We start from the raw sequence: 18,937 nt of genomic DNA, 5'->3' as shown, positions 1-18,937 counted from the left end.
CAATAGGGAGTTATTCATCCTCCAATTGTATGCCCTTGTTTTCTTCATCATTCTTTTGTTGATTTCCAGCCTCATAGCATTGTGGTCAGAGAGAGAAGTCTGTATAATCTCTTTGTGCTTGAATCTACTCAGGTTCATTTTGTGTCCCAGCATGTGATCTCTCCTCGAGAATGTGCCCCATGAGCTTGAAAAGAATGTTAATTTTTTATCACTTGAGTCGAACGCTCTGAAACCATCTATCTGCTCCAGCTGTCCAATTGTGCTGTTTAGATCTGTAGCCTCCTTGTTAAATTTCTTTCCCTGTGATCTGTCTTTTTCAGGGAGTGGTGTATTAAAGTCACCTATTATAATTGTTGAGTCTGTGATTTCTTCTTTCTTCTTTTGGAGTGTTTGAGGTCTCCTGTTCGGCACATATATATTAATTATGCTAACTAATTCTTGATCTACTGCTCCTTTAAGCATTATATAGTGCCCCTCCTGGTTTCTTTTTATGGCTTATACCTTGCGATCAATTTTGCCAAAGATTAAGATTGCTGCCCCTGCTTTTTTATTGAATTGATATTTGCTTGGCATATTTTTCTCTAGCCTTCAATTCTCAGCCAGAGTTTGTCTGTAAATTTGAGATGTGACTCCTATAGACAGCAGATTGATGGGTTATGTTTTCTAAGCCAGTCACTTAGATTCTGCCTTTTAATGCCCGAGTTCGGTCCATTGAAATTGAGTGTTATTACATCCATCTGTGGATGATGTGATGTTATCTTGTACCCTTTGTGTTGGGTGTTTTCCTACCTATCATTGGTTTGTGGTGTGTGTGTGTGTGTGTGTGTGTGTGTGTGTGTGTGTGTTTCATCCTTGTCTTCTTTCCACCATCGAGTTAATGCTATCTTGGGGGCTGTTTTCTCATTGTTACCCTCTGAGTGGAGTTGTTCTATGTGATGGTCTTTTATTTATGCTTGGTAAGTGCCCATCCAGGGTTGGCAAGGATCTTTCGGAGGCTGGGTTTCTTTTACATATTCTTCGAGTTTTTCCTTGACTTTGAAAACTCTTACTTCTCCATCTATCTTAATAGATAATTTGGTTATATATAGAATTCTTGGGTTTCTATTATTTTCCTTCAATTTTTGAAATATGTTTCTCCACTCCCACCTATTCTTCATCATGTAGACGATAGGTCTGAACTTATTTTTATTTGGGTACCTTTATAAGTGACTATTTTTTCCCTAGTTGCTCTTATGATTTTCTCCTTTTCATCATAGCTGGATAACCTAACTATTATGTGTCCTGGTGACTTCTTGGAATTCAATCTGGCTGGTGTTATTTCAGCCTCCTTAATGATTGCCTGACTTTCATTTATTAAGCTGGGGAAGATTTCCTCTAAGAAGTCCCTTGCTATTTTCAGTGTTGACTTCTTTGTTGTGTCTTGTTCCTATAGTCCAGTTATTCTAATATTGTTCCTATTCATAGCACCAGGCATGGATCTCAGATTTTATTCAGCTTCTCTGATTGTCTTATTTGACTGCCTTTCCCATTTGTTGAAGTCTGCCTGGTTATCTTCTAGGTGAATGGTGCAATTCTCTGCCTCCTCAAGTGTGGTGGGAAAGTCTGTTAATTTTTCTGCTAGGTTTCATTTCATCCCTTAGGTCTTGTATTTCCCTTTGGTGTGTAGTTTTTATTTCTGTTATCATTTCATCTTTTTTCTGTATTTCTTCCCTCATATCCTATATGCCCCAAAGCAGCATTCTGAAGATTTCTTTCTGTGCAGGTCAATGTCTGCTTCCTCTATGTATAGCGCTAAGTTCATGACTTCTTCCTGTATTGTCTTCTGTTTCTCCTGCTTTTTTGTTGAGGCTATTGGTTTTGGTTGTTGTTTACATGTGGTTTTATAGGAACCCCCCACCATCTTCCAGATTGGAAAAACCCTTGGCTCTCTTTGGGAGACTTGTATGAGCTCTTCTTCAAACTACGTGCAGGTAACTGTACTGAGGGCTCAGGCTATCACTGTATCTTCCTGTGCTTTCACTCTTACCCTAGCTAACCAGTATTCTGTTATTTGGAATGTGAGTTGGAAAGTCCTCTCATGGGATGCTGGTTGGGTGGTTGTGGGCCCACCCGGATGGCACTTCATCGGCCGATATCCCAGGAAGCTGTGGTTTGTGTGTGTCCTATGGTGTGGAGTGACTTGGATAATGTATAGTGTGGGTGGGTATACCCTTCTTGGTGTAGAGCACTGTGAATGGCAGGTAGAATTTCCCTAGTTGGAGAAGTTGCCCTGGAGGTTGGGCAGATTTTCCTACAGCAGTATGGAGTACCAAAAATGGAGGGTAGGAATTCCCCCAGTCACTTGTAGGTCTTGGGATGCAGGAGGGGGTTCCCACAACCATTTGAAGGGGAGATCACCCTGCTATTTAGGGTACAGCAGAGGGTGGGTGTGACTTACCCAGCTGTGTGTGAAGCCAACAAATGTGGGCAGGAGCCCCTCAAACTGGGCTGTCAGAGTTGCCCTAGGTGGATGGGAGTGACCTGGAGGCCTGTAGTTACTTGAGAAAAAGAAAAAGAGGGGGAAGAAAAGAAAAATATAGAAAATAGAAAACAAAGACAAGAGCAGAAATTGAAAACAAACTAACACACAAACACATACAAAGCAAAGAAAAAACAGAAACATGAGAAAAACCAAAGATTAAAAAAGGAGAAAACAACCCAAAAGAAAAACTGAGCCTGCTGAGACTGCAGTGGGAAAGAGAGAAGGAAAAAAGAAGAAAAGAAAGAAGAGAGAAAAAAGAAAAAAGTAGACAGAGATAGCTGAACCCCGTGCCATTACTTGGGTGGCACTAGCTCATGGCGTGTGCAGCACTATCACAGGGAGGTCTGGAGGTCTCCCAGTTTGGTGTGCAGAGTTGCCTTAGACAGAGGGCAGGGGGCTGAGAGCCAGCAGTGGGATGTGGGAGGAAAGAGTGGGAGAGGAGAGAAAAGTAAAAGAAAAATGAGAGAGAAGAAATAAAGAAAAAACCATTCCACTTTGCTTGCTGAGACTGACTATGGTGGGAGAGATGAAAGAGAAAAGAAAAACATAAAGAACAAAGAGATAGCTGATCCCTGATCACCTGAACGTGGGGCTGGAGGGGTTTAAAACCTTTTCCAAGGTGGCGAGTGGGTGTGCCCTTATGGTGCAGGGTCGCACGGGTGTTGGGTGGAATTTCCCTAGTCGGAAAGGTCACTGTGGAGGCCAGGCAGAGGCTTCCTCAGCAGCGTGGAGTGCTGTTGTAGAAATGGGCAGCACTCCCATCGAGGGCAGGCTGGAGAGACCTCTGCTGTTTGGGCAGCGTTGCCCTAGGTGGAGGTAGTGGTCCTGAAGCCAGTAGTGGTGTGTGAAAGGAAAGAAGAAAACAAAAAAAGAAGAAAGAAAAAGAAAAAAAAAACTGGACTTGCTGACACTGACTGTCATGGGAAAGAAAGAAGGGAGAAAGAATAAAGAGAGAAGAAAAAGATAGAAAGTAAGGAGATAGCTGAGCCCTGATTGCCTGACCGGGGGCTGGAGGAGTTCCAACCGTGTCTCAAGTCAGGGATCCCCAAGCCACGTAAGGGCAGGCAGGACCTCCCCAGCAGTGTGTTGGACTACTGAGGGCAGACGGTAGCTCCCCCTGTTGGGCTTGCAGAGTTGCCCTAACTTGTGCCAAGATCACTGATGCCACAATAGCTCAGGGAATTTTTTTTTCCCCTGGCCAACTGGACTTGAGTTAAATTAAATTGACCCCTTCACTATGGGCTCCGTGTTTGCGCTCAGTGACATTATTCTGAGACTGCTTCTTGCTTCAGAGGCTCTTTATGTTGGAAGCCTCTGAGCTCTGTAGTTAGCTCTGGCTTAACTCTGGCTCCTTTATTATGTATGTTAAAGGACCTCTTCTGCAGGTTTGTCTTAGAGTCTGGGATTTGCAGTTTTACTGAGAAAGTATTTTTTGTCTTTTTTATATTGGGCTTGTGTGATGCCCTGATTTGCGCTGTAACGCTGACCCCCAGCAGGGGAGAGCTAGCGTATCAGAGAGGTTATTTTTTCTTGGCCAACTGGAACTGAATTCCCCCCCACCCCCCGGGTTATTACTACCTGCTTATGCTCTGCCATATTTCGATCTGACTCAGGTACATTTCTTGACACATGTTCAATTGCTGCAAATCTGTGGAGACCCGTGCTGACTCGGACCCTAGGCAAGGTAGCTACCAGCGTGGGGAGCTCTGGTGTGGGGCTTTGTGGCTAGCTTTCAGGGGTTCTCTTCCAATCTGGGGTTATGACCACATTTGGATAGCAGCCTGGGGTAACCGCTGTTTGCTGCAGGACTAGGGCACTGGAAGAGGCTCAATCTGGAGCCTGTGAGTCCCGCACAATGAACCTAGAGTATTTTAGTGCTTCTTCATTCGCTTTTGTGAGTGACAATTTTAAAAACAGGGGTCTGGGCCAGACCCTAGGACCCTGATTCTAACTTTAGGATTTGGCCTCCCAGTCTCATTCACTTTATCTCTTAATTTTCTGGTTTGGCAGCAGGATCTCTGGACAGGTAAATCTACATGGACACCATCTTCCATCGGATCCCTGTACTTTTTATTTTAATCAAATTTATAAAAAAATGTTTGCCCTTATTTTGTTGAGTGTTTATTTTTATTGTGAATGGATGCTGAGCTTGTTCAAATGCTTTCTTCTCAACTATATATGGTTATAAAATTATCTTCACCCTGATGTTGCTAATGAGCTGGATAGAGTGTTAATGTGGTTAATGGGTTGAGGCCAGAGCCCAAGATCTGCCACAGTTCTTGATTATCACATGATTGCTATTTTTACTTTCCTTTACTATTTCTTTGGTCCTTTCCTGCTTTTAAGAGGATAAAAAAAAGAAAGAAACATTTAAACAAAAGAGTGGGTGAGATATTTTACCATATGACACATGAATAACCTAGTATTTATTGTTAAATTAATTATATGAAAAAAAAACAATATCTTGTTGACCAATCAAAGTATCTAGTAAGAGAAAATGTAGCATAATACTTAACCAGTGAAGAAGCAAGTGCAACAGAATCAATAGTTTCTTATATTAAAAAGACAGAGGACTGGCTGTTCCCTAATTGTAATTAACTCAAGAGACCAGCTGCCCAGTCATGGTTGACTTCTCCCACCCTCTAAAGAAGCATTCATTTTGAGGTGAGAATATTTGAGCATTATTCTTGATTTAACTCTTTTTAACCCTGCTTCTTTATGGGGTTCATGGACAATTTCTTCCAACCTGATGTTACTATTAGCTTGTTTCCATCCTGGCTTTGGAGTACACTTTGTGCCTGTCATTCCCCATCTGGATTTTTCTCCCAGTCCCAGAACACATTTTCCATTCAATTACTTTCCTTGTTTTTGTTTTGTTTTGTATTTTTCATTAGTCTTTGCTTATGTCTTCCAGCTTTTAAATGGCATGGGAAATCATTTGAGATCCATATATTAACAAATAGCCACAGTTGCTTTTAGTTTGCAAGAGAGCGGAGAGCAGCCTGGTATTATTGCAGCCATTCATTTGCAAAATTATTTTAAAAATACTTCATCATGCTTTACTGAGTTTCATGTGAGGTAAACACTCCTCTCGAAAGAATTATGCCGTACACTCAAGTTTTAGGCAAAATTGTACTGTGGCCAAAAAGAGAGAAGCACAATTCTCAAACAAACTTGAAGAAAACAGAAAAAATAACAGTTGGTTTTTGATATCATAAATACAAATGTATAGATGTGGAAACCCTGAAATAAATCTTTTTAGGTTCATGGTTTTTGGAAAATGAAAACAGTTTGTTTACCGAATAACAATGCTGGTTTTTGCTTGGTTCTTAGCTGTTACATTAACTAAAATGAGTGGGTGCAACCATTTTTGATGTGAGGTAGAAAGGATAATTTAGCAAAGAGACCATTAAGAATTTTCAAAGAGAAAGAGGATAAAAATTAAAGATAGCATAGAATGTATCAAAAACCAGATAAAGGTAGAGTCTTAAGATCAAAAAGGAGCATAAGTCCATTCAGTCCAAATAAGACAATTGTGGTACTAGTTATTTTGAAGTCTCTCCCAATTGTGAAGAAGAGATATGATTTATTGGATCAGAAGACTCAATATCTTGGGCACTAGAGAAAGTTTACCTGTTCTAAAGTTCATGTTCCGCCTCCCAATAATTGAAACACAAAAGGATCTAGGGTAGCCAAAATGATACTGAAAACAGATCAAAGGTTGCATAAAAGACGTTAGAGCAATGAAAAGAATAGCAAGTTCAGAACCAGACTCGCACACATATGTTGTTATTGTCGGGTGTTGTCTAGTCGAGTCCAATCCCTAACAAACCCATGGATAAGAAGATGAAACACTGCCGTGTCCTGCATCATCCTCATAGCAGTTCTTACACTTGAACCCATATGTCAATCCATTTGGTCTTTTTGGCTGCCCTTCTATTTTACCAAGTCTGATGCCCTCCTCCGGAAACTGGTCTCTCTTGATAACGTGTCCAAATGATGCAAGAGAAAATTTGGAGACCTTTGCTTCTAAGGAGCATTCTGGCTTTACTTTGTGCAAGACAGAGCGGTTTGTTCATTTGCAAATCTATAGTACTTTCTATGTTTTTCACTAGCATCTCCATTCAGATGCACCAATTCTTTTTTGGGCTTCCTTATTCAACCTCCACCTTTCACTTGCATTGGGCTTGGGTAGGTGTCCTTTAGTGCTCAAATGACATCGTTGTTTATCCACCATGTCAGAGAAGGCTTTTGCAGCAGCTTTTGCCAGTGCAATGTGTTCCTGGATCTCCTGACTGCTGCTTCCATGAACATCGATTGGAGCCTGCAGCAAAACAAAATTCTAGACTACCTTGATCCTTTCTCCATTTATCATGATGTCACCAGTTGACCCTGTTGTGAGGAGTTGTTTTTCCTTATATTGAGTTGTAATCTATTTTCAAGGCTTCTGCCCTTCGGCTTTATCAGCAGGTGCTTCCAGTTGTTAACAATTAATTTTATGTCATCTACATATCGAGGTTTCTAATAAGTGCTTCTCTAGTACTGATACAGTATCTTCTTCATATAATTCAGCTTCTGTCTTTCTGTGCTCAACATCAGATTGAATAAGTATGGTAGGAGGATATAGCCATTTCTTCCTTCCACATAAGCACGATGAAGTGTTCTGGAATTCTCATTCTTCTCCTATCTGTAATTTGTTATGATCTACAGAGCCCAATGCCTTTGAATAGTTAAGAAAGCACAAACAAGCATATTTCTGGTTATCTCTGATTTCAGCCAAGCTCCATCTGACCTCAGCATTTATATCCCTCGTTCCAAGTCCTCTTCTGAATCCTGCCTGAATTTCTTGAAGCTCCCTGTCCGTGTGCTGTTGCAACTGTTTTTAATGATCTTCAGCAAAATTCTACTTGCATGTGACACTAATGATTTTGTTTCCATAATTTGTGTATTCTGTTTCCTCTTTCTTTGGAATTGGCACAAATATGAATCTCTTCTAATCATTTGGTCAACTAGATGTCTTCTAAATTTTGTGGCAAGGAAGAAAAAGACAGAGAGGGTGGGAGGGAGGAAAGAAAACAGAAATAAGGAATTTCTGAGTATTTGCCTAAGATAAATGCAGGCATATGTTGACATAAAAACTTGCACATTAATTTTCATAGTGGCTTTATTTGCAGTAGCCATAAACTGATGGGAAAATAATTTGTCTATTAATAGATGAATTAAGAAACAACTGTATCATACCACACAATTCAATACTATACAGCAATCAAATAACTTTAGAGTTGACAGACTCACGGGCATGGGGAACTAAAAGCACTTACACTGAGAAAAAGAATACAGAAAGCAAAAGGGGGCATATTGTGTGATTCCGTTTATATAAAACTCTAGAAAATGCAAAATGACAAAAAACAGTCTATACTTCTCTAGGAGTAAGATAGGTGAATGTGGGAAGGGTTTCGAGGGCAGGATTAAAGAGGGACACGAAGACATTTTTTTCGTTGAGTAATAGATTTTCAGATAAATACATATCCCAAATCTCCTCAAATATTAAAATCAAAATATGAAAAAGTTAATTTAATGAGAATTGAACCTTAATGAAGCATTTAGAAAAGTGGACAATTATTTTGAAAAACTATTTTGTAACCTACAAAATAAAATAGTACCCACAGTCATTATTCTAGGTTATAATGGTTGTACAATAACCATGTGGAGTGATTAGAACTATGCCTGGTCATAGAAAACTCGCTTTACACATAAATCGTGTGTGTGTGTGTGTGTGTGTGTGCGCGCGCGCGCGCGCGTGCGTGTTTTTTCCTCTTCTTTGAAGGAGCTCTGTGACATGGTTGTTAAGGGCTTGACAGTTAACATGGTTGTTCATTTCCATAAGATGCGTAGCCTTGAAACCCCCCTGGGACCATTCTGCTGGTTTCCACTGAATCCTGAGTTGGAATTGCACTGAATCTCAGTGGGTTTTGTATATGCTCGTCCTTATTATTGGATCACTGAAAAAACATATTTCTGTGAAGAAGGAGGGAGGATTTCTGAGGGAGAAGACTTTCTGACACAAGATTGAAAGGCAGCCATCTCCCTCGAGGCTTGTCCATTAGCACTCTGCATTTGCCAAAGTGGCACCATGCCTCTTCCTACAGAACAGTCTTCCCTGCACAGGGTTGATGAGTGAGACATCACTGGTCTTTGGACATAGTGTAATGACAAGCCAATCAGGGTCCCAACCCAAACCATTCAGCAAGACCTGCAGCACCGTCTTCAGTGCCTGTCCTGGTGGAGACAACTGCTTGTGATAGCTGATAACTTGTGCCCATGATTCCAGGCGCCCAGCTCCTGCAGCTCAGTGCACAGCTCTTGCTTTATATCATCAGGTGCTCTGTGCAGTGAAACATCAAACAGAAGAACACAAGCGAAGCTCACACATTACATTTTCTCACAGGGATTTTATTTTCTAGTTCATTTAGGGAACTTTCCATCTGACAATTTTATCTTGAAATATAGAAACTTAAATATTTTCAATAGCATTCCTGTTGGTTTTCTAAGACTAGAGTGTTTTTCTTTGTATAAATAAGGTCTGTTCTTACTCTTCTTCCACATAACATGTCTCCATTTATTTCCCTGCCCTTCAAACTTTTCTTTCTACATAACAATACCCTTGAATACCTCTTAGGATTATTTTTTAAAGCACCAATCCAGGTTTTTATTCTTTGCATGCTTGTTCTCACCAACCTTTGCATTATACTTCCTGCAGTGTCATACATAAGCACAGAAACTTCTTGAAGCAGAGACATGGTTTTATGTCTCAAGCATAGCCTCTGGGGACTAAGGGTTTTAATACATCTGCTTAATGGCTCCTTCAGTGTGTAAAGCATTTTGCTTCCATAGAACTCAACACGTTTTCATATATACCAAACAAATAGAAAAAAATACCTATTCATTCATTTATTCATTGGAATCATTAGCTCATGGGTGAGTTGAGTCAAATGCATTGTTTGCCTGAAGGGGGATTTCAATCTTACAGGTAGATCAATAGCTGCTCTCTAATGGATTCTGACTTTGGGCGACCTTGTGTAGAACAGACTGTTGCATGGTCTTGCATCATTCTCATGATCCCTTGGATATCTGAGTTTGGCATTGTGATGGTTGTGCCCATCCGCCTCAGCAAGTGTCTCCCTCACCCTTGCCGACCATCTTCTCACTGGACATAATGCCAGCTTACAGTAAATCAACTTGCCTGGTGATGCTGCCAAAGTAAACAAGTTGGACAATGTCCTTCTCTGATATGTAATATTGTCTTTGACTTTTATCTCAGGAATTTCTTGCCAGTCCTTCTTGCTAGGTTAGATAGTGCAGGCACTCGCTACCTGTCCACCATGATCACCCTGCTGACAGTTGGAGTACTGGTGGCAGAGCCTCTAGCAGCACAGTAACTATTAAGCCATCACAATATGACATATTGAAAGTTGAGTGGTGATTCAATCTATTGGAGGGATTAATATGTAAATAAATCTGTGTACAGAAGCCTTATGGGTATGGGAAGAATTAGAAGTCTCAATGATGTTTTCATATATAGGGCTCAAAAGAGAGAGGTAAGCAATGGTATTTTCGAGAAGATGACCATTAATGGTATTTTTGAGATGGCCATGGAGCCCAAACCTGAAGGACCAGGGTGCTAGAAAGAAGACCACACCCCCAAAGCCCTGTATCCACAGACTCTCATCACTCAAATACATGTTATGTCCTCTTCTGCTGTAGATGTCAAAAGATGTGTAGGGCAGGATGCTTTACCCCAAGAAGTTTCATTAGTTGAGCTGGACAAATGTATATATGACATTGTATCTCTTAACATGTTTTAATATTTCTTGTTTTAAACATACCAAAAGGTGGACAGTTCAAACCCATCAACCACTTTCAATGAAGCTGTCTTCTCCTGTAAAGATTTATAGTCTCAGGAATTCTAAGAAGCAGTTTTCTATGCTGTGTGGTTGCTATGAATTGGAATCGACTCAACACGGGTTGTTGACATAGCAGTTTTGTCAGAGGATGAAACAGGGCTCTAAAAGTCATGCAATGCTGAACAAAACTTGTAAGCCTTCATGTTTACATGATTTTTCCTTTAAGTTATATTATGTAGCAATTTATACCCAGATTCTGAATTATAATTTTACTGTCATTAAAAATGAATATCAATTTGCTTGAAACATAGTGTAGGTCAGAAATGCACTGCTTTGAAAGCAGCCTGTTTCTGGCCTCTAAGTTTTATCTGAAGTTTACTTCTGACACTCCATATTTCAATGATCTCCCCTTTGCTCAACTCTCTGATCCCAAAATATACAATTTTATAAGACAGTAATGATCCCTTGTCTAGTACTTTTTAAAAATTCTGGTTTGTTTGTTTTAAATTACCCAAAGATAATATGAGGTCCTGTACCCACCCCTGAAATAACATCAAAAGGCTTGGCAAATAATTGACGAATAGTTTTCTTTCTCACTTATGACGAGCTTGCCTTTTACCCAAATCACTGATCTTTTTCCTGAAAGATGGTCACTTTGGGGATGAAAACAAGTCATGGTTGTATATTGAACAGGTGTCGAATTCTTTAGGTATCTACCATGGATTACTGTGGTGGCCATTTTCCTAGGTAAATACATTCATAGAAGAAAAAGTGTATTTGGAAAGCAATAAGTCCTGGGGTTCCGCAAAGTGTGATTCATTTCCAGAATTGTTTTCTACTCCCTCTACTTCTTTCTCCACCTGCTTCCCCTCTAAGGAGGACACATGGCTCCAATTTAATGATGCACTTTTGGCAGTGCGACAATGAATGACCCAATCCTTCCCCCTTACTTTTAGGTCAAGTGTAAAGCAAAGATAGGCACCAATTAGGCTTCTGGTATCTGGCACAGAGTACACACAGTACAGCCACATCTTCCTTACCTACTTAGGAAAAAAAAAGGATATTCATTTTCTAGCTGAATACCTCTCAGATCACATTTTCAATATCATCCCTAATGAAGCTCACAGTGTGGCTTTGATTGCCATCCGAATGTGAGCAGCTAATTAGATTGATTGTCTATTTGATGCCTGCTGATTAGCTTATGAAAGCCCTCCGAATTTCTGACTTTGTGAGAAAATGCCCCTGACTTTATGATTACTGATTGATGCTCAAATTTCTGATTGCTGTGTGAATAGACACTTAATAGCTCTGTCACCTTGACAGGGGTTTGGGTAGCCTTGTGATGAGGCAAACAGAACAGGGTGATCTGTTTATCAATGTCTACCAAACATTTAAAGTTCTTTAGAGTGTTCAGCCTTGTGACAGGCCAAATGACTAACGTTACGTGGTTACCAAGAGCAGTGAGAGAGGAGGCAGGCTGGCAGAGGCTGTAAGATCAGAACTCATCCATACGGTCCCACAGCGCCTTTGAGGTGACAACTCACTCTCAAGAGGTAAGATAACCCCTCTAATTGGTCAAATCGGAACGTCTTATAGGGTTTTTGGTTTCTATCAGAGTATCACTGTAGTTCCTGATGCAAACACCAATTTTTTTTTAACTAAAATACCTAGAATGACACTAAAACTGATCGGTTGCTGAAACACCCAAAACTAGTACTGACATTGAACTCTGATGGGAATTTGGGAGGATTTCCCTTCTACTTGGTATATAAGAGTAGACTGTGAAATGGAAATAAACAATAACTAATTAAAAAAAGATTGACCATTTCTCCCCCTTTGAGACTTGCATTGAGAATTAGCTTATAACCCAAGCATAGAATTAGATGCTTTTGCTTCTGCTATGTGGAAGTTGATTTGGAAATGGGGCCAGTGCCTCCTTCATTGGTTCCCTTTCTACATCCATGCAGAGCGTATCATGTGTAGGCTTTAAATTGCCCTGTGGTACAAAGATAGCCAAATGGACTCATTCCTGGTAGGGGGGAGTGTTTCAAGACATAAGAGAAGGGAGTATGCACTGATTACGTATAAGAGATGGGTTTGGTAGAGACGAGTGTGAGAGGAAACTGGGAACGGAAGACAAGTTTGATTCATATCATCTTCTTCTTAAGGAGAGGTACTGATGGTGTCTCACTTCCAATATGTTTATATAGTCAGAACAGACGATGTCTCAGTGAGGATGAGCAGTGTGGCCACTCTTGAGAGGGTCAGTGGTAATTTGTGTTAGAGGACAATGTGACATTGCTTGGTAATGTTGACTGATTCTTCTTGTCACAACCCCTAATCTTGGGGCCAGACATGGAGGGAGGGATGAGAGGAGCATGCAAAATTCTTGGACTCAGAAATTCTTCTCTTGGTTAATAAACAATGAGAAGGAATAAGCGGACCATGTTAAATCAGAAGTTGGTGGGAAAGATGGGGAATCAAATATTGTGCAGATTTGGTGCCAACTCATTGATTACTCCGTTGCTATATAATCAGTTTTAGCTGTCATTTGCTTTTGGACTATTTTTATATTTTGTCTAAGATAGTCTTGCTACCCTAGAATAAGAAAGATTTTATGATGATTTCTGAAGTTTAAAATTTTGTATTTTCCATGTGAGTTTTTAATCGCAAGGATATTGTGTGTGTGGTGTGCGACAAAAGCCAAGGATTCATTTTCTTGCTTTTTTGTTTTAGACAGATATTCAATTTCCCAGCAAATCTGAATCTAGAATGCATACTATCCTGATTGAATGCCAATGCCAGGGGTTTCCCATATACTGTTTGCATATGTGGGTGTGTGATTTGTCTTGGAAGAAAACAACCAGAATGATCCTTGGAAGTGAGAATGGTGGGATTTTTCTCATGTACTTTGAGCATGTGACCAGGAAGACCGGTTCCTAAAGAAAGATGTCACACTTGTTAGAATAGAAGATCACCAACCAAGCGTCATAGCGCACCTGTGCACGAGGGAAGTCAGCACTGCCTGGTCCTGCACCGTCCTCACAGCAGTCCTTCCTTTGAGCCCATGGCTTCAGCCACTGTGCCGATCCTTCGTGTGGAGGACCTTCCTCTTTTCACTCCCTCTCCACTTTACCAAGCATGATGCCCCTTTCCAGGGACCCGACTCTCCTGACAACATGTCCAAACGACGTGAAATGAAGTCGTGCTATTCTTCCCTCTAATGAGCATTCTGGCTACACTTCTTTCAAGTGAGAACTTTTTGTTTTTTTGACAGGCCAGGATGCTTTCAAGATCCTTTGCCAACACCATAATTCACACGCATCAATTCTCCAGTCTTCCTTATTCGATGTCCAACTTTCACTAATAAAGAATCCAATTAGGAGGGACAAAAAGCAATACAACTCATCCTCACATGCCAGGAGTGGGGAGCTGACCCGGTAGCTAGAGAATGCTCTGAGGGCATCTGCTAAATGTAGCAGCCTCAATTTGGAGTTTTAATGGTCTGTATCAAAACCTGGGAAAAGGATATGAATGGAAGCCCCGTTTGGAGGAAGACTGGATCTCTGGAGAAGACACATGGAGAGAGGTCAATGGAGCCAAACCTCTGGAGTCTGAGAAATCACATGGAGATGCCTATGTGTTAGTCCGGGTAGACTAGAGAAACAAATCCAGGGAGACTCATATGTGTATAAGAAAGAGCTTTATACAGAAGAGCAGTTGAACATTGAGAAAACATCCCAGCCCAGTCCAGATCAAGTCTGACTCCATCAGCCTTGCTCCCTGTATCTTCTCCACAGGGAGTGAGTCCAGAGGAGGAAGTGTCTCCCACCTCCAAGGAGGAAATACAGGAATTCCCAGAATCCTCAGGGAAGGGCTACACCCACACAGAGCCTCATTGGCTATACAATTATTGACAAACTAAACGCCACCCGTTCACTCGTAATCCTCTCAAATTGACATACTAGCATATCCAATGATTAGCATATCCAATGATCTCAACAATGCAGCCTCTGTACCATCCAATGGTTGCTATAGTTGAGCCTGCTGTTAAAGCCAGTGTGTCACACTGTCTCATTGAAGGTCTCGTTCTTTTTCACTAAATGTGACATAGCAGGCACGGTGTCTTTCTCTAGAGACTGTTTTCACCTAATAAGGTTCTGAGTTACATGAGACAAGTCTCCATCCTGGCTTCTAAGGAAACTTCTGGTTTCACTCTTCTAAAAACAGATGATGTTTTGGGCGTTTTTCCAGTTCATGAGAGAGTCAATGTTCTTCACCATACCAGAATTCAAAAGCCTCAATTCTTCTTTAGTTCATGGAGTCCGTTCTGACTCATCTTAATCCTACAGGACAGAGTAAAACGGCCCCTTCGGGTTACTGGTAGAACAAATCTTTATGGGAGCAGAAAGCCTCATCGATCTCCTACCTTGCACCTAACTGACATGTCACCTGTGCTCTTTACATGCATCTGAGGCCACCGAGTCATGAGCATTCGAATCCTCAAAGCTACATCTTTGCTTTTAAACACTTTAAAGAGACATTTTGCTGCAGAATTTTCCACTGCAATTACTCATTTGATTTCTTTACTGCTGCTGCCATAGATATTGATTTTGGATTCAAATAAAAATAAATCCTTGAGAATTTTAGTATTTTCAGTGTATTTCATGATATTGATGTAAATACTATATATCTGCGTAGTATTTATCATGGCATCAGAGTTGCTGCAGCTCTGCATTCAAAAGAATTTTTTATTATGATGTGTTTTATCCAGTATCTGATTGGTGTTTATTTGCAAAAAAAACTCAAAAAACCAAGATACAATATTTTCCCAGAGAAACATAATAAATGGACAGTATACGTGTTTATAATAGGTGAAAACAAGGGAAAGAAATGTTGATTGTTTATTCCAAGAACACAAATCTAAATAGCACGTCGAGTCATTTGACAACCCACATCTCCGTCTTGTCTTGTCCCACATCCCAAATATACCCTCCCATCTGCCTAGTGGGTGAATTTATGAATGTAGCGAGTGGCTGCCATTGAAACTGACTCATCTCCAGCTGCCTGCTGTTTGTTCTTACCACTGAGGGAGAGATTCAAAATCTGCTCCTTTCTTCTTCCCTCCAGTAATTATATTTGCTTGGACAAAAGAATGAGCGAAGGCTAAGTCAGAGAGATTTGTGTGGTGTGAGATGTCTTACACTGTTCTCCGGCCCCCCTCCCCCACCCGCTACATGGAAGATGAGGATTAATTCCTTTATTTCTCAAGGAAATCAGTGTGGATCCATTGGCATGCTGGTAGCAAAAGCTCCCTGATCAAATACATTTTTCACAATGTACAGACTGCCAACTGTTGTTACAGCACTCTGAAAGGCACATTTTCTGGACTTGAGTGTCAGTTTATGTTGACTTTGAATTTTCAGAGGGGGGGTAGCCATTAACCTCTAGAAATGATAGAAAAATGGCGGAGCTGAATGGCACGGCAAGGTAATAGCTAAACAATTATATGTAAATGAATGCAGATACTAGAGGTCTCAGAGTGCAGCCTCTATAACTTCTTAAATGAATCCCATGCCATAATCGTGTTAATAGCGTAGTGCATGTTGAGTCCTAACTAACCTATTAATGCTTTAGTGGGGATGCAGTAGGATTAACAAGTGAGACCAAACTGTGGAAAAGCCAGTGAAAATGCCTAGGGTATTTTAAATAGGCTGATTACATACATTGATTGATGATTGGATTCAGAATAATTTTCTTTCTTTGGGTGAGAAAAAGTGACGTTACTGACCCTGTTCATTCAATCAAAATGGTAATGCCGTAGAAAGCATGCCTGCTTGCAGAAGCACTAAGCCAGGGGATAGTCTACATTATGCAAGGGCTGTCTCGAATCTGTGTTTATGAATAAAATTGATTGACATTGCCTATTACCCCTCCTCAATACACATGCTTCCACATGCGCCTGCCTTATTACTGAGAAACAAAACAGTAGATTACAAAAATTGTTTATTCTCCATACTCATTGAGGAGATAATCACTACTATTCTTTATTTATGTCTAATGTACCATTATGTGTAAAAGGGGAAAACTGATTAAATGTAATATGTTATCAGAAGCACTCAGAACCTTTCCTTGGTAAAGAAAGTTGATTATTGAAAATATCTTTCGAGAGTTTTGTATTCTTTAGATTACTTCAAATGCCTCTCTTATTACAGAATGTATCATTTTGCTCCATTTCCTTAATGTTTGACTAACTCTTCCAATACCGGCTTTTTGGCCTCTTATTTCTTCAGACAATTCAGTCCCTTATGATATCTTGCTTTAAACTGTTCCACGATTGCACGGAATCTGGATGGCATGATGTCATCTGCTTCTACAGCCCAAATGTCCTTACTAATCAGAAAAAAAGTAATTTTCCCCCAGAAAATGACTTGATAAATCCGTTCTAAGCTTTTACCATCTTCTAAGGTTTTGAGAGTGTTCTTGATTGAATAAAAAGCTTTTTGATTGCTGAAATGTTTAAAAGCAATTTGGCCTGTGGAGAAGTGAGTGATGAAGCAGTTTGAGGCTGCGATGCTCACTGAAAGGTTGGAGGTTCGAAGGCAAAGAGCAGCTTCTTGGGAAAACGGCTGTTGAGTTGCTCCTGTGAAGATTGCAGTCCCCAAAACACTGTGGACTGCCCTGCTCTGTCCCACAGGGACATTTGGAGACAAAATGAACATGATGACACCTGACAACAGAAACTATAAAGCAGTGACAATCTCTCCCTGTACTTATTCCCATTATTTTCTTTTCACACATGTAATATTTATTTTTTAACAACAGCATTTTCGGCACACATCTGTGAAGCTCTTAGGACAAAAACCGAGTCTTTCTTTTGATTTTGTATCTTTAGATTGTGAAGTAGTTCTTGATACACCCTAAGTTTCCGAAAATATCTGTTTGATTCCTCTTAATGGAATATCGCCAGCTTTCCTCATGGTTTTTCCTGTGCCTTGACTTGAATTGCTAGAAAATGTTCTTTCTCTCCTTCCTAGGGTCTTTCACTGCTCCTCTATCCACTGCCAATTGTAATGATTCCCATCCTGGGAGTTATGACTCTCAGAAAATTCCAGGAACCTCAAAGTGTGTTATGGACTCAGGAGGAATAGCTTCTTTGAGTTCTATTGTGCTCCCTTCAGAAACAAATTTCCAAATTTGGAAAGCAATAATGGAGCTCCACAGGAAAAATAATGTCAATCATGATTCATTCCATTTACCTGGTTGAGCATTTTGGATGGCTTATGCCAGCAGGTTTCTATTCAAAGAACATCTGTTACTTTTTCCAAATCCCTATAATGAAGCCAGCTTTCAGTTAAATGCTATTAATACACACACACATGCACGCACACACAATTACTAAAACCACAAGACCATACCTCCCCCATATCTCACCTATTTTGGAAGTGTAGTGGAAAAGTACTTTTGCAAAGTGACTTCTATGTAGTTTACATGCTTTCTCATTTAATCTCCTTTAGAGAGACAAGAAGTAGTGCTCAAAGAGGTGTAGCATTTATCTAACGTCATGTATTTTCTAGGAGAGCTGATCTTTGTCACTTTTGAATCTCAGTGACAGCCACAATCTGTTGGCACTCACCCACTCACCATGTTCTCAATGAATGGTGTGAAATTTGAGCTTAACTATATGGGAAACATAGCTGACTTCTATTATATCCCATATTATTTTGGAAAGAAGTAGAATGACCATTTATACAATTTTTATTTGAATAGTTAAAAATAATGTTGATTGAATTTGAACATGATGCATTTTTAGAAAAATACAGAGCCCTAATCCTTAGTTCTAGATGAATATTATTTTAAAAGTCTATCTTTTGGCCTTTGTACAAGACTATGTCTGGATTCCTCAATCTGGATCCATTAATGGGCTAATCATGAATTTGGAGGTTAAATTGATAACGTTCTGCAACTTGTATCATAAAAAAGCTATACTACATTTCATTGAGGCCAACAGTCCGCTTCAGCTCGTTTTTAGTTAATCTTGTCTCCATCTCTCACCCATACCCCAGCAGCAGCCACTAATCTATTTCTGTCCCATAATTTCCACCACCCCGGACTTTCTATAGCATATGTAAATTTTAGTATTTGCCTTCTTTCACTTAGCATAATGATTCTGAGGTTCATACATGTTGTAATGCAGGAAGCATGGGTTTGATTTATGGCCAATGCCCTGCTATCACCTCTCAGAGCGCCATGATTCTGAACAAGTTTCAGCAGAGATTCAAGACTAAGACAGTCTAAGAAGAAAGACATAGAGATCGATGTTTGGAAATCACAATGGAAACTGGATGGGGCACAATGGTCATTCAAAAATTATTTTGAGTTTTTCTCACATTTATCTCCCAGTCTAAGCAGCACCTCCTATTGGGATCTCTTTAGATGACAATGGTGGTCAGAGCTCCATGGTAGTCCAGAATGCTAGGTTTAAGAGGTTCATTTGTCCTAATTATTTTAA

The sequence above is a fragment of the Tenrec ecaudatus genome, chromosome 8, assembly GCF_050624435.1.
Source record: "Tenrec ecaudatus isolate mTenEca1 chromosome 8, mTenEca1.hap1, whole genome shotgun sequence".
Lineage (NCBI taxonomy): Eukaryota > Metazoa > Chordata > Mammalia > Afrosoricida > Tenrecidae > Tenrec > Tenrec ecaudatus.
Note: the sequence above shows the minus strand (reverse complement) of the source record.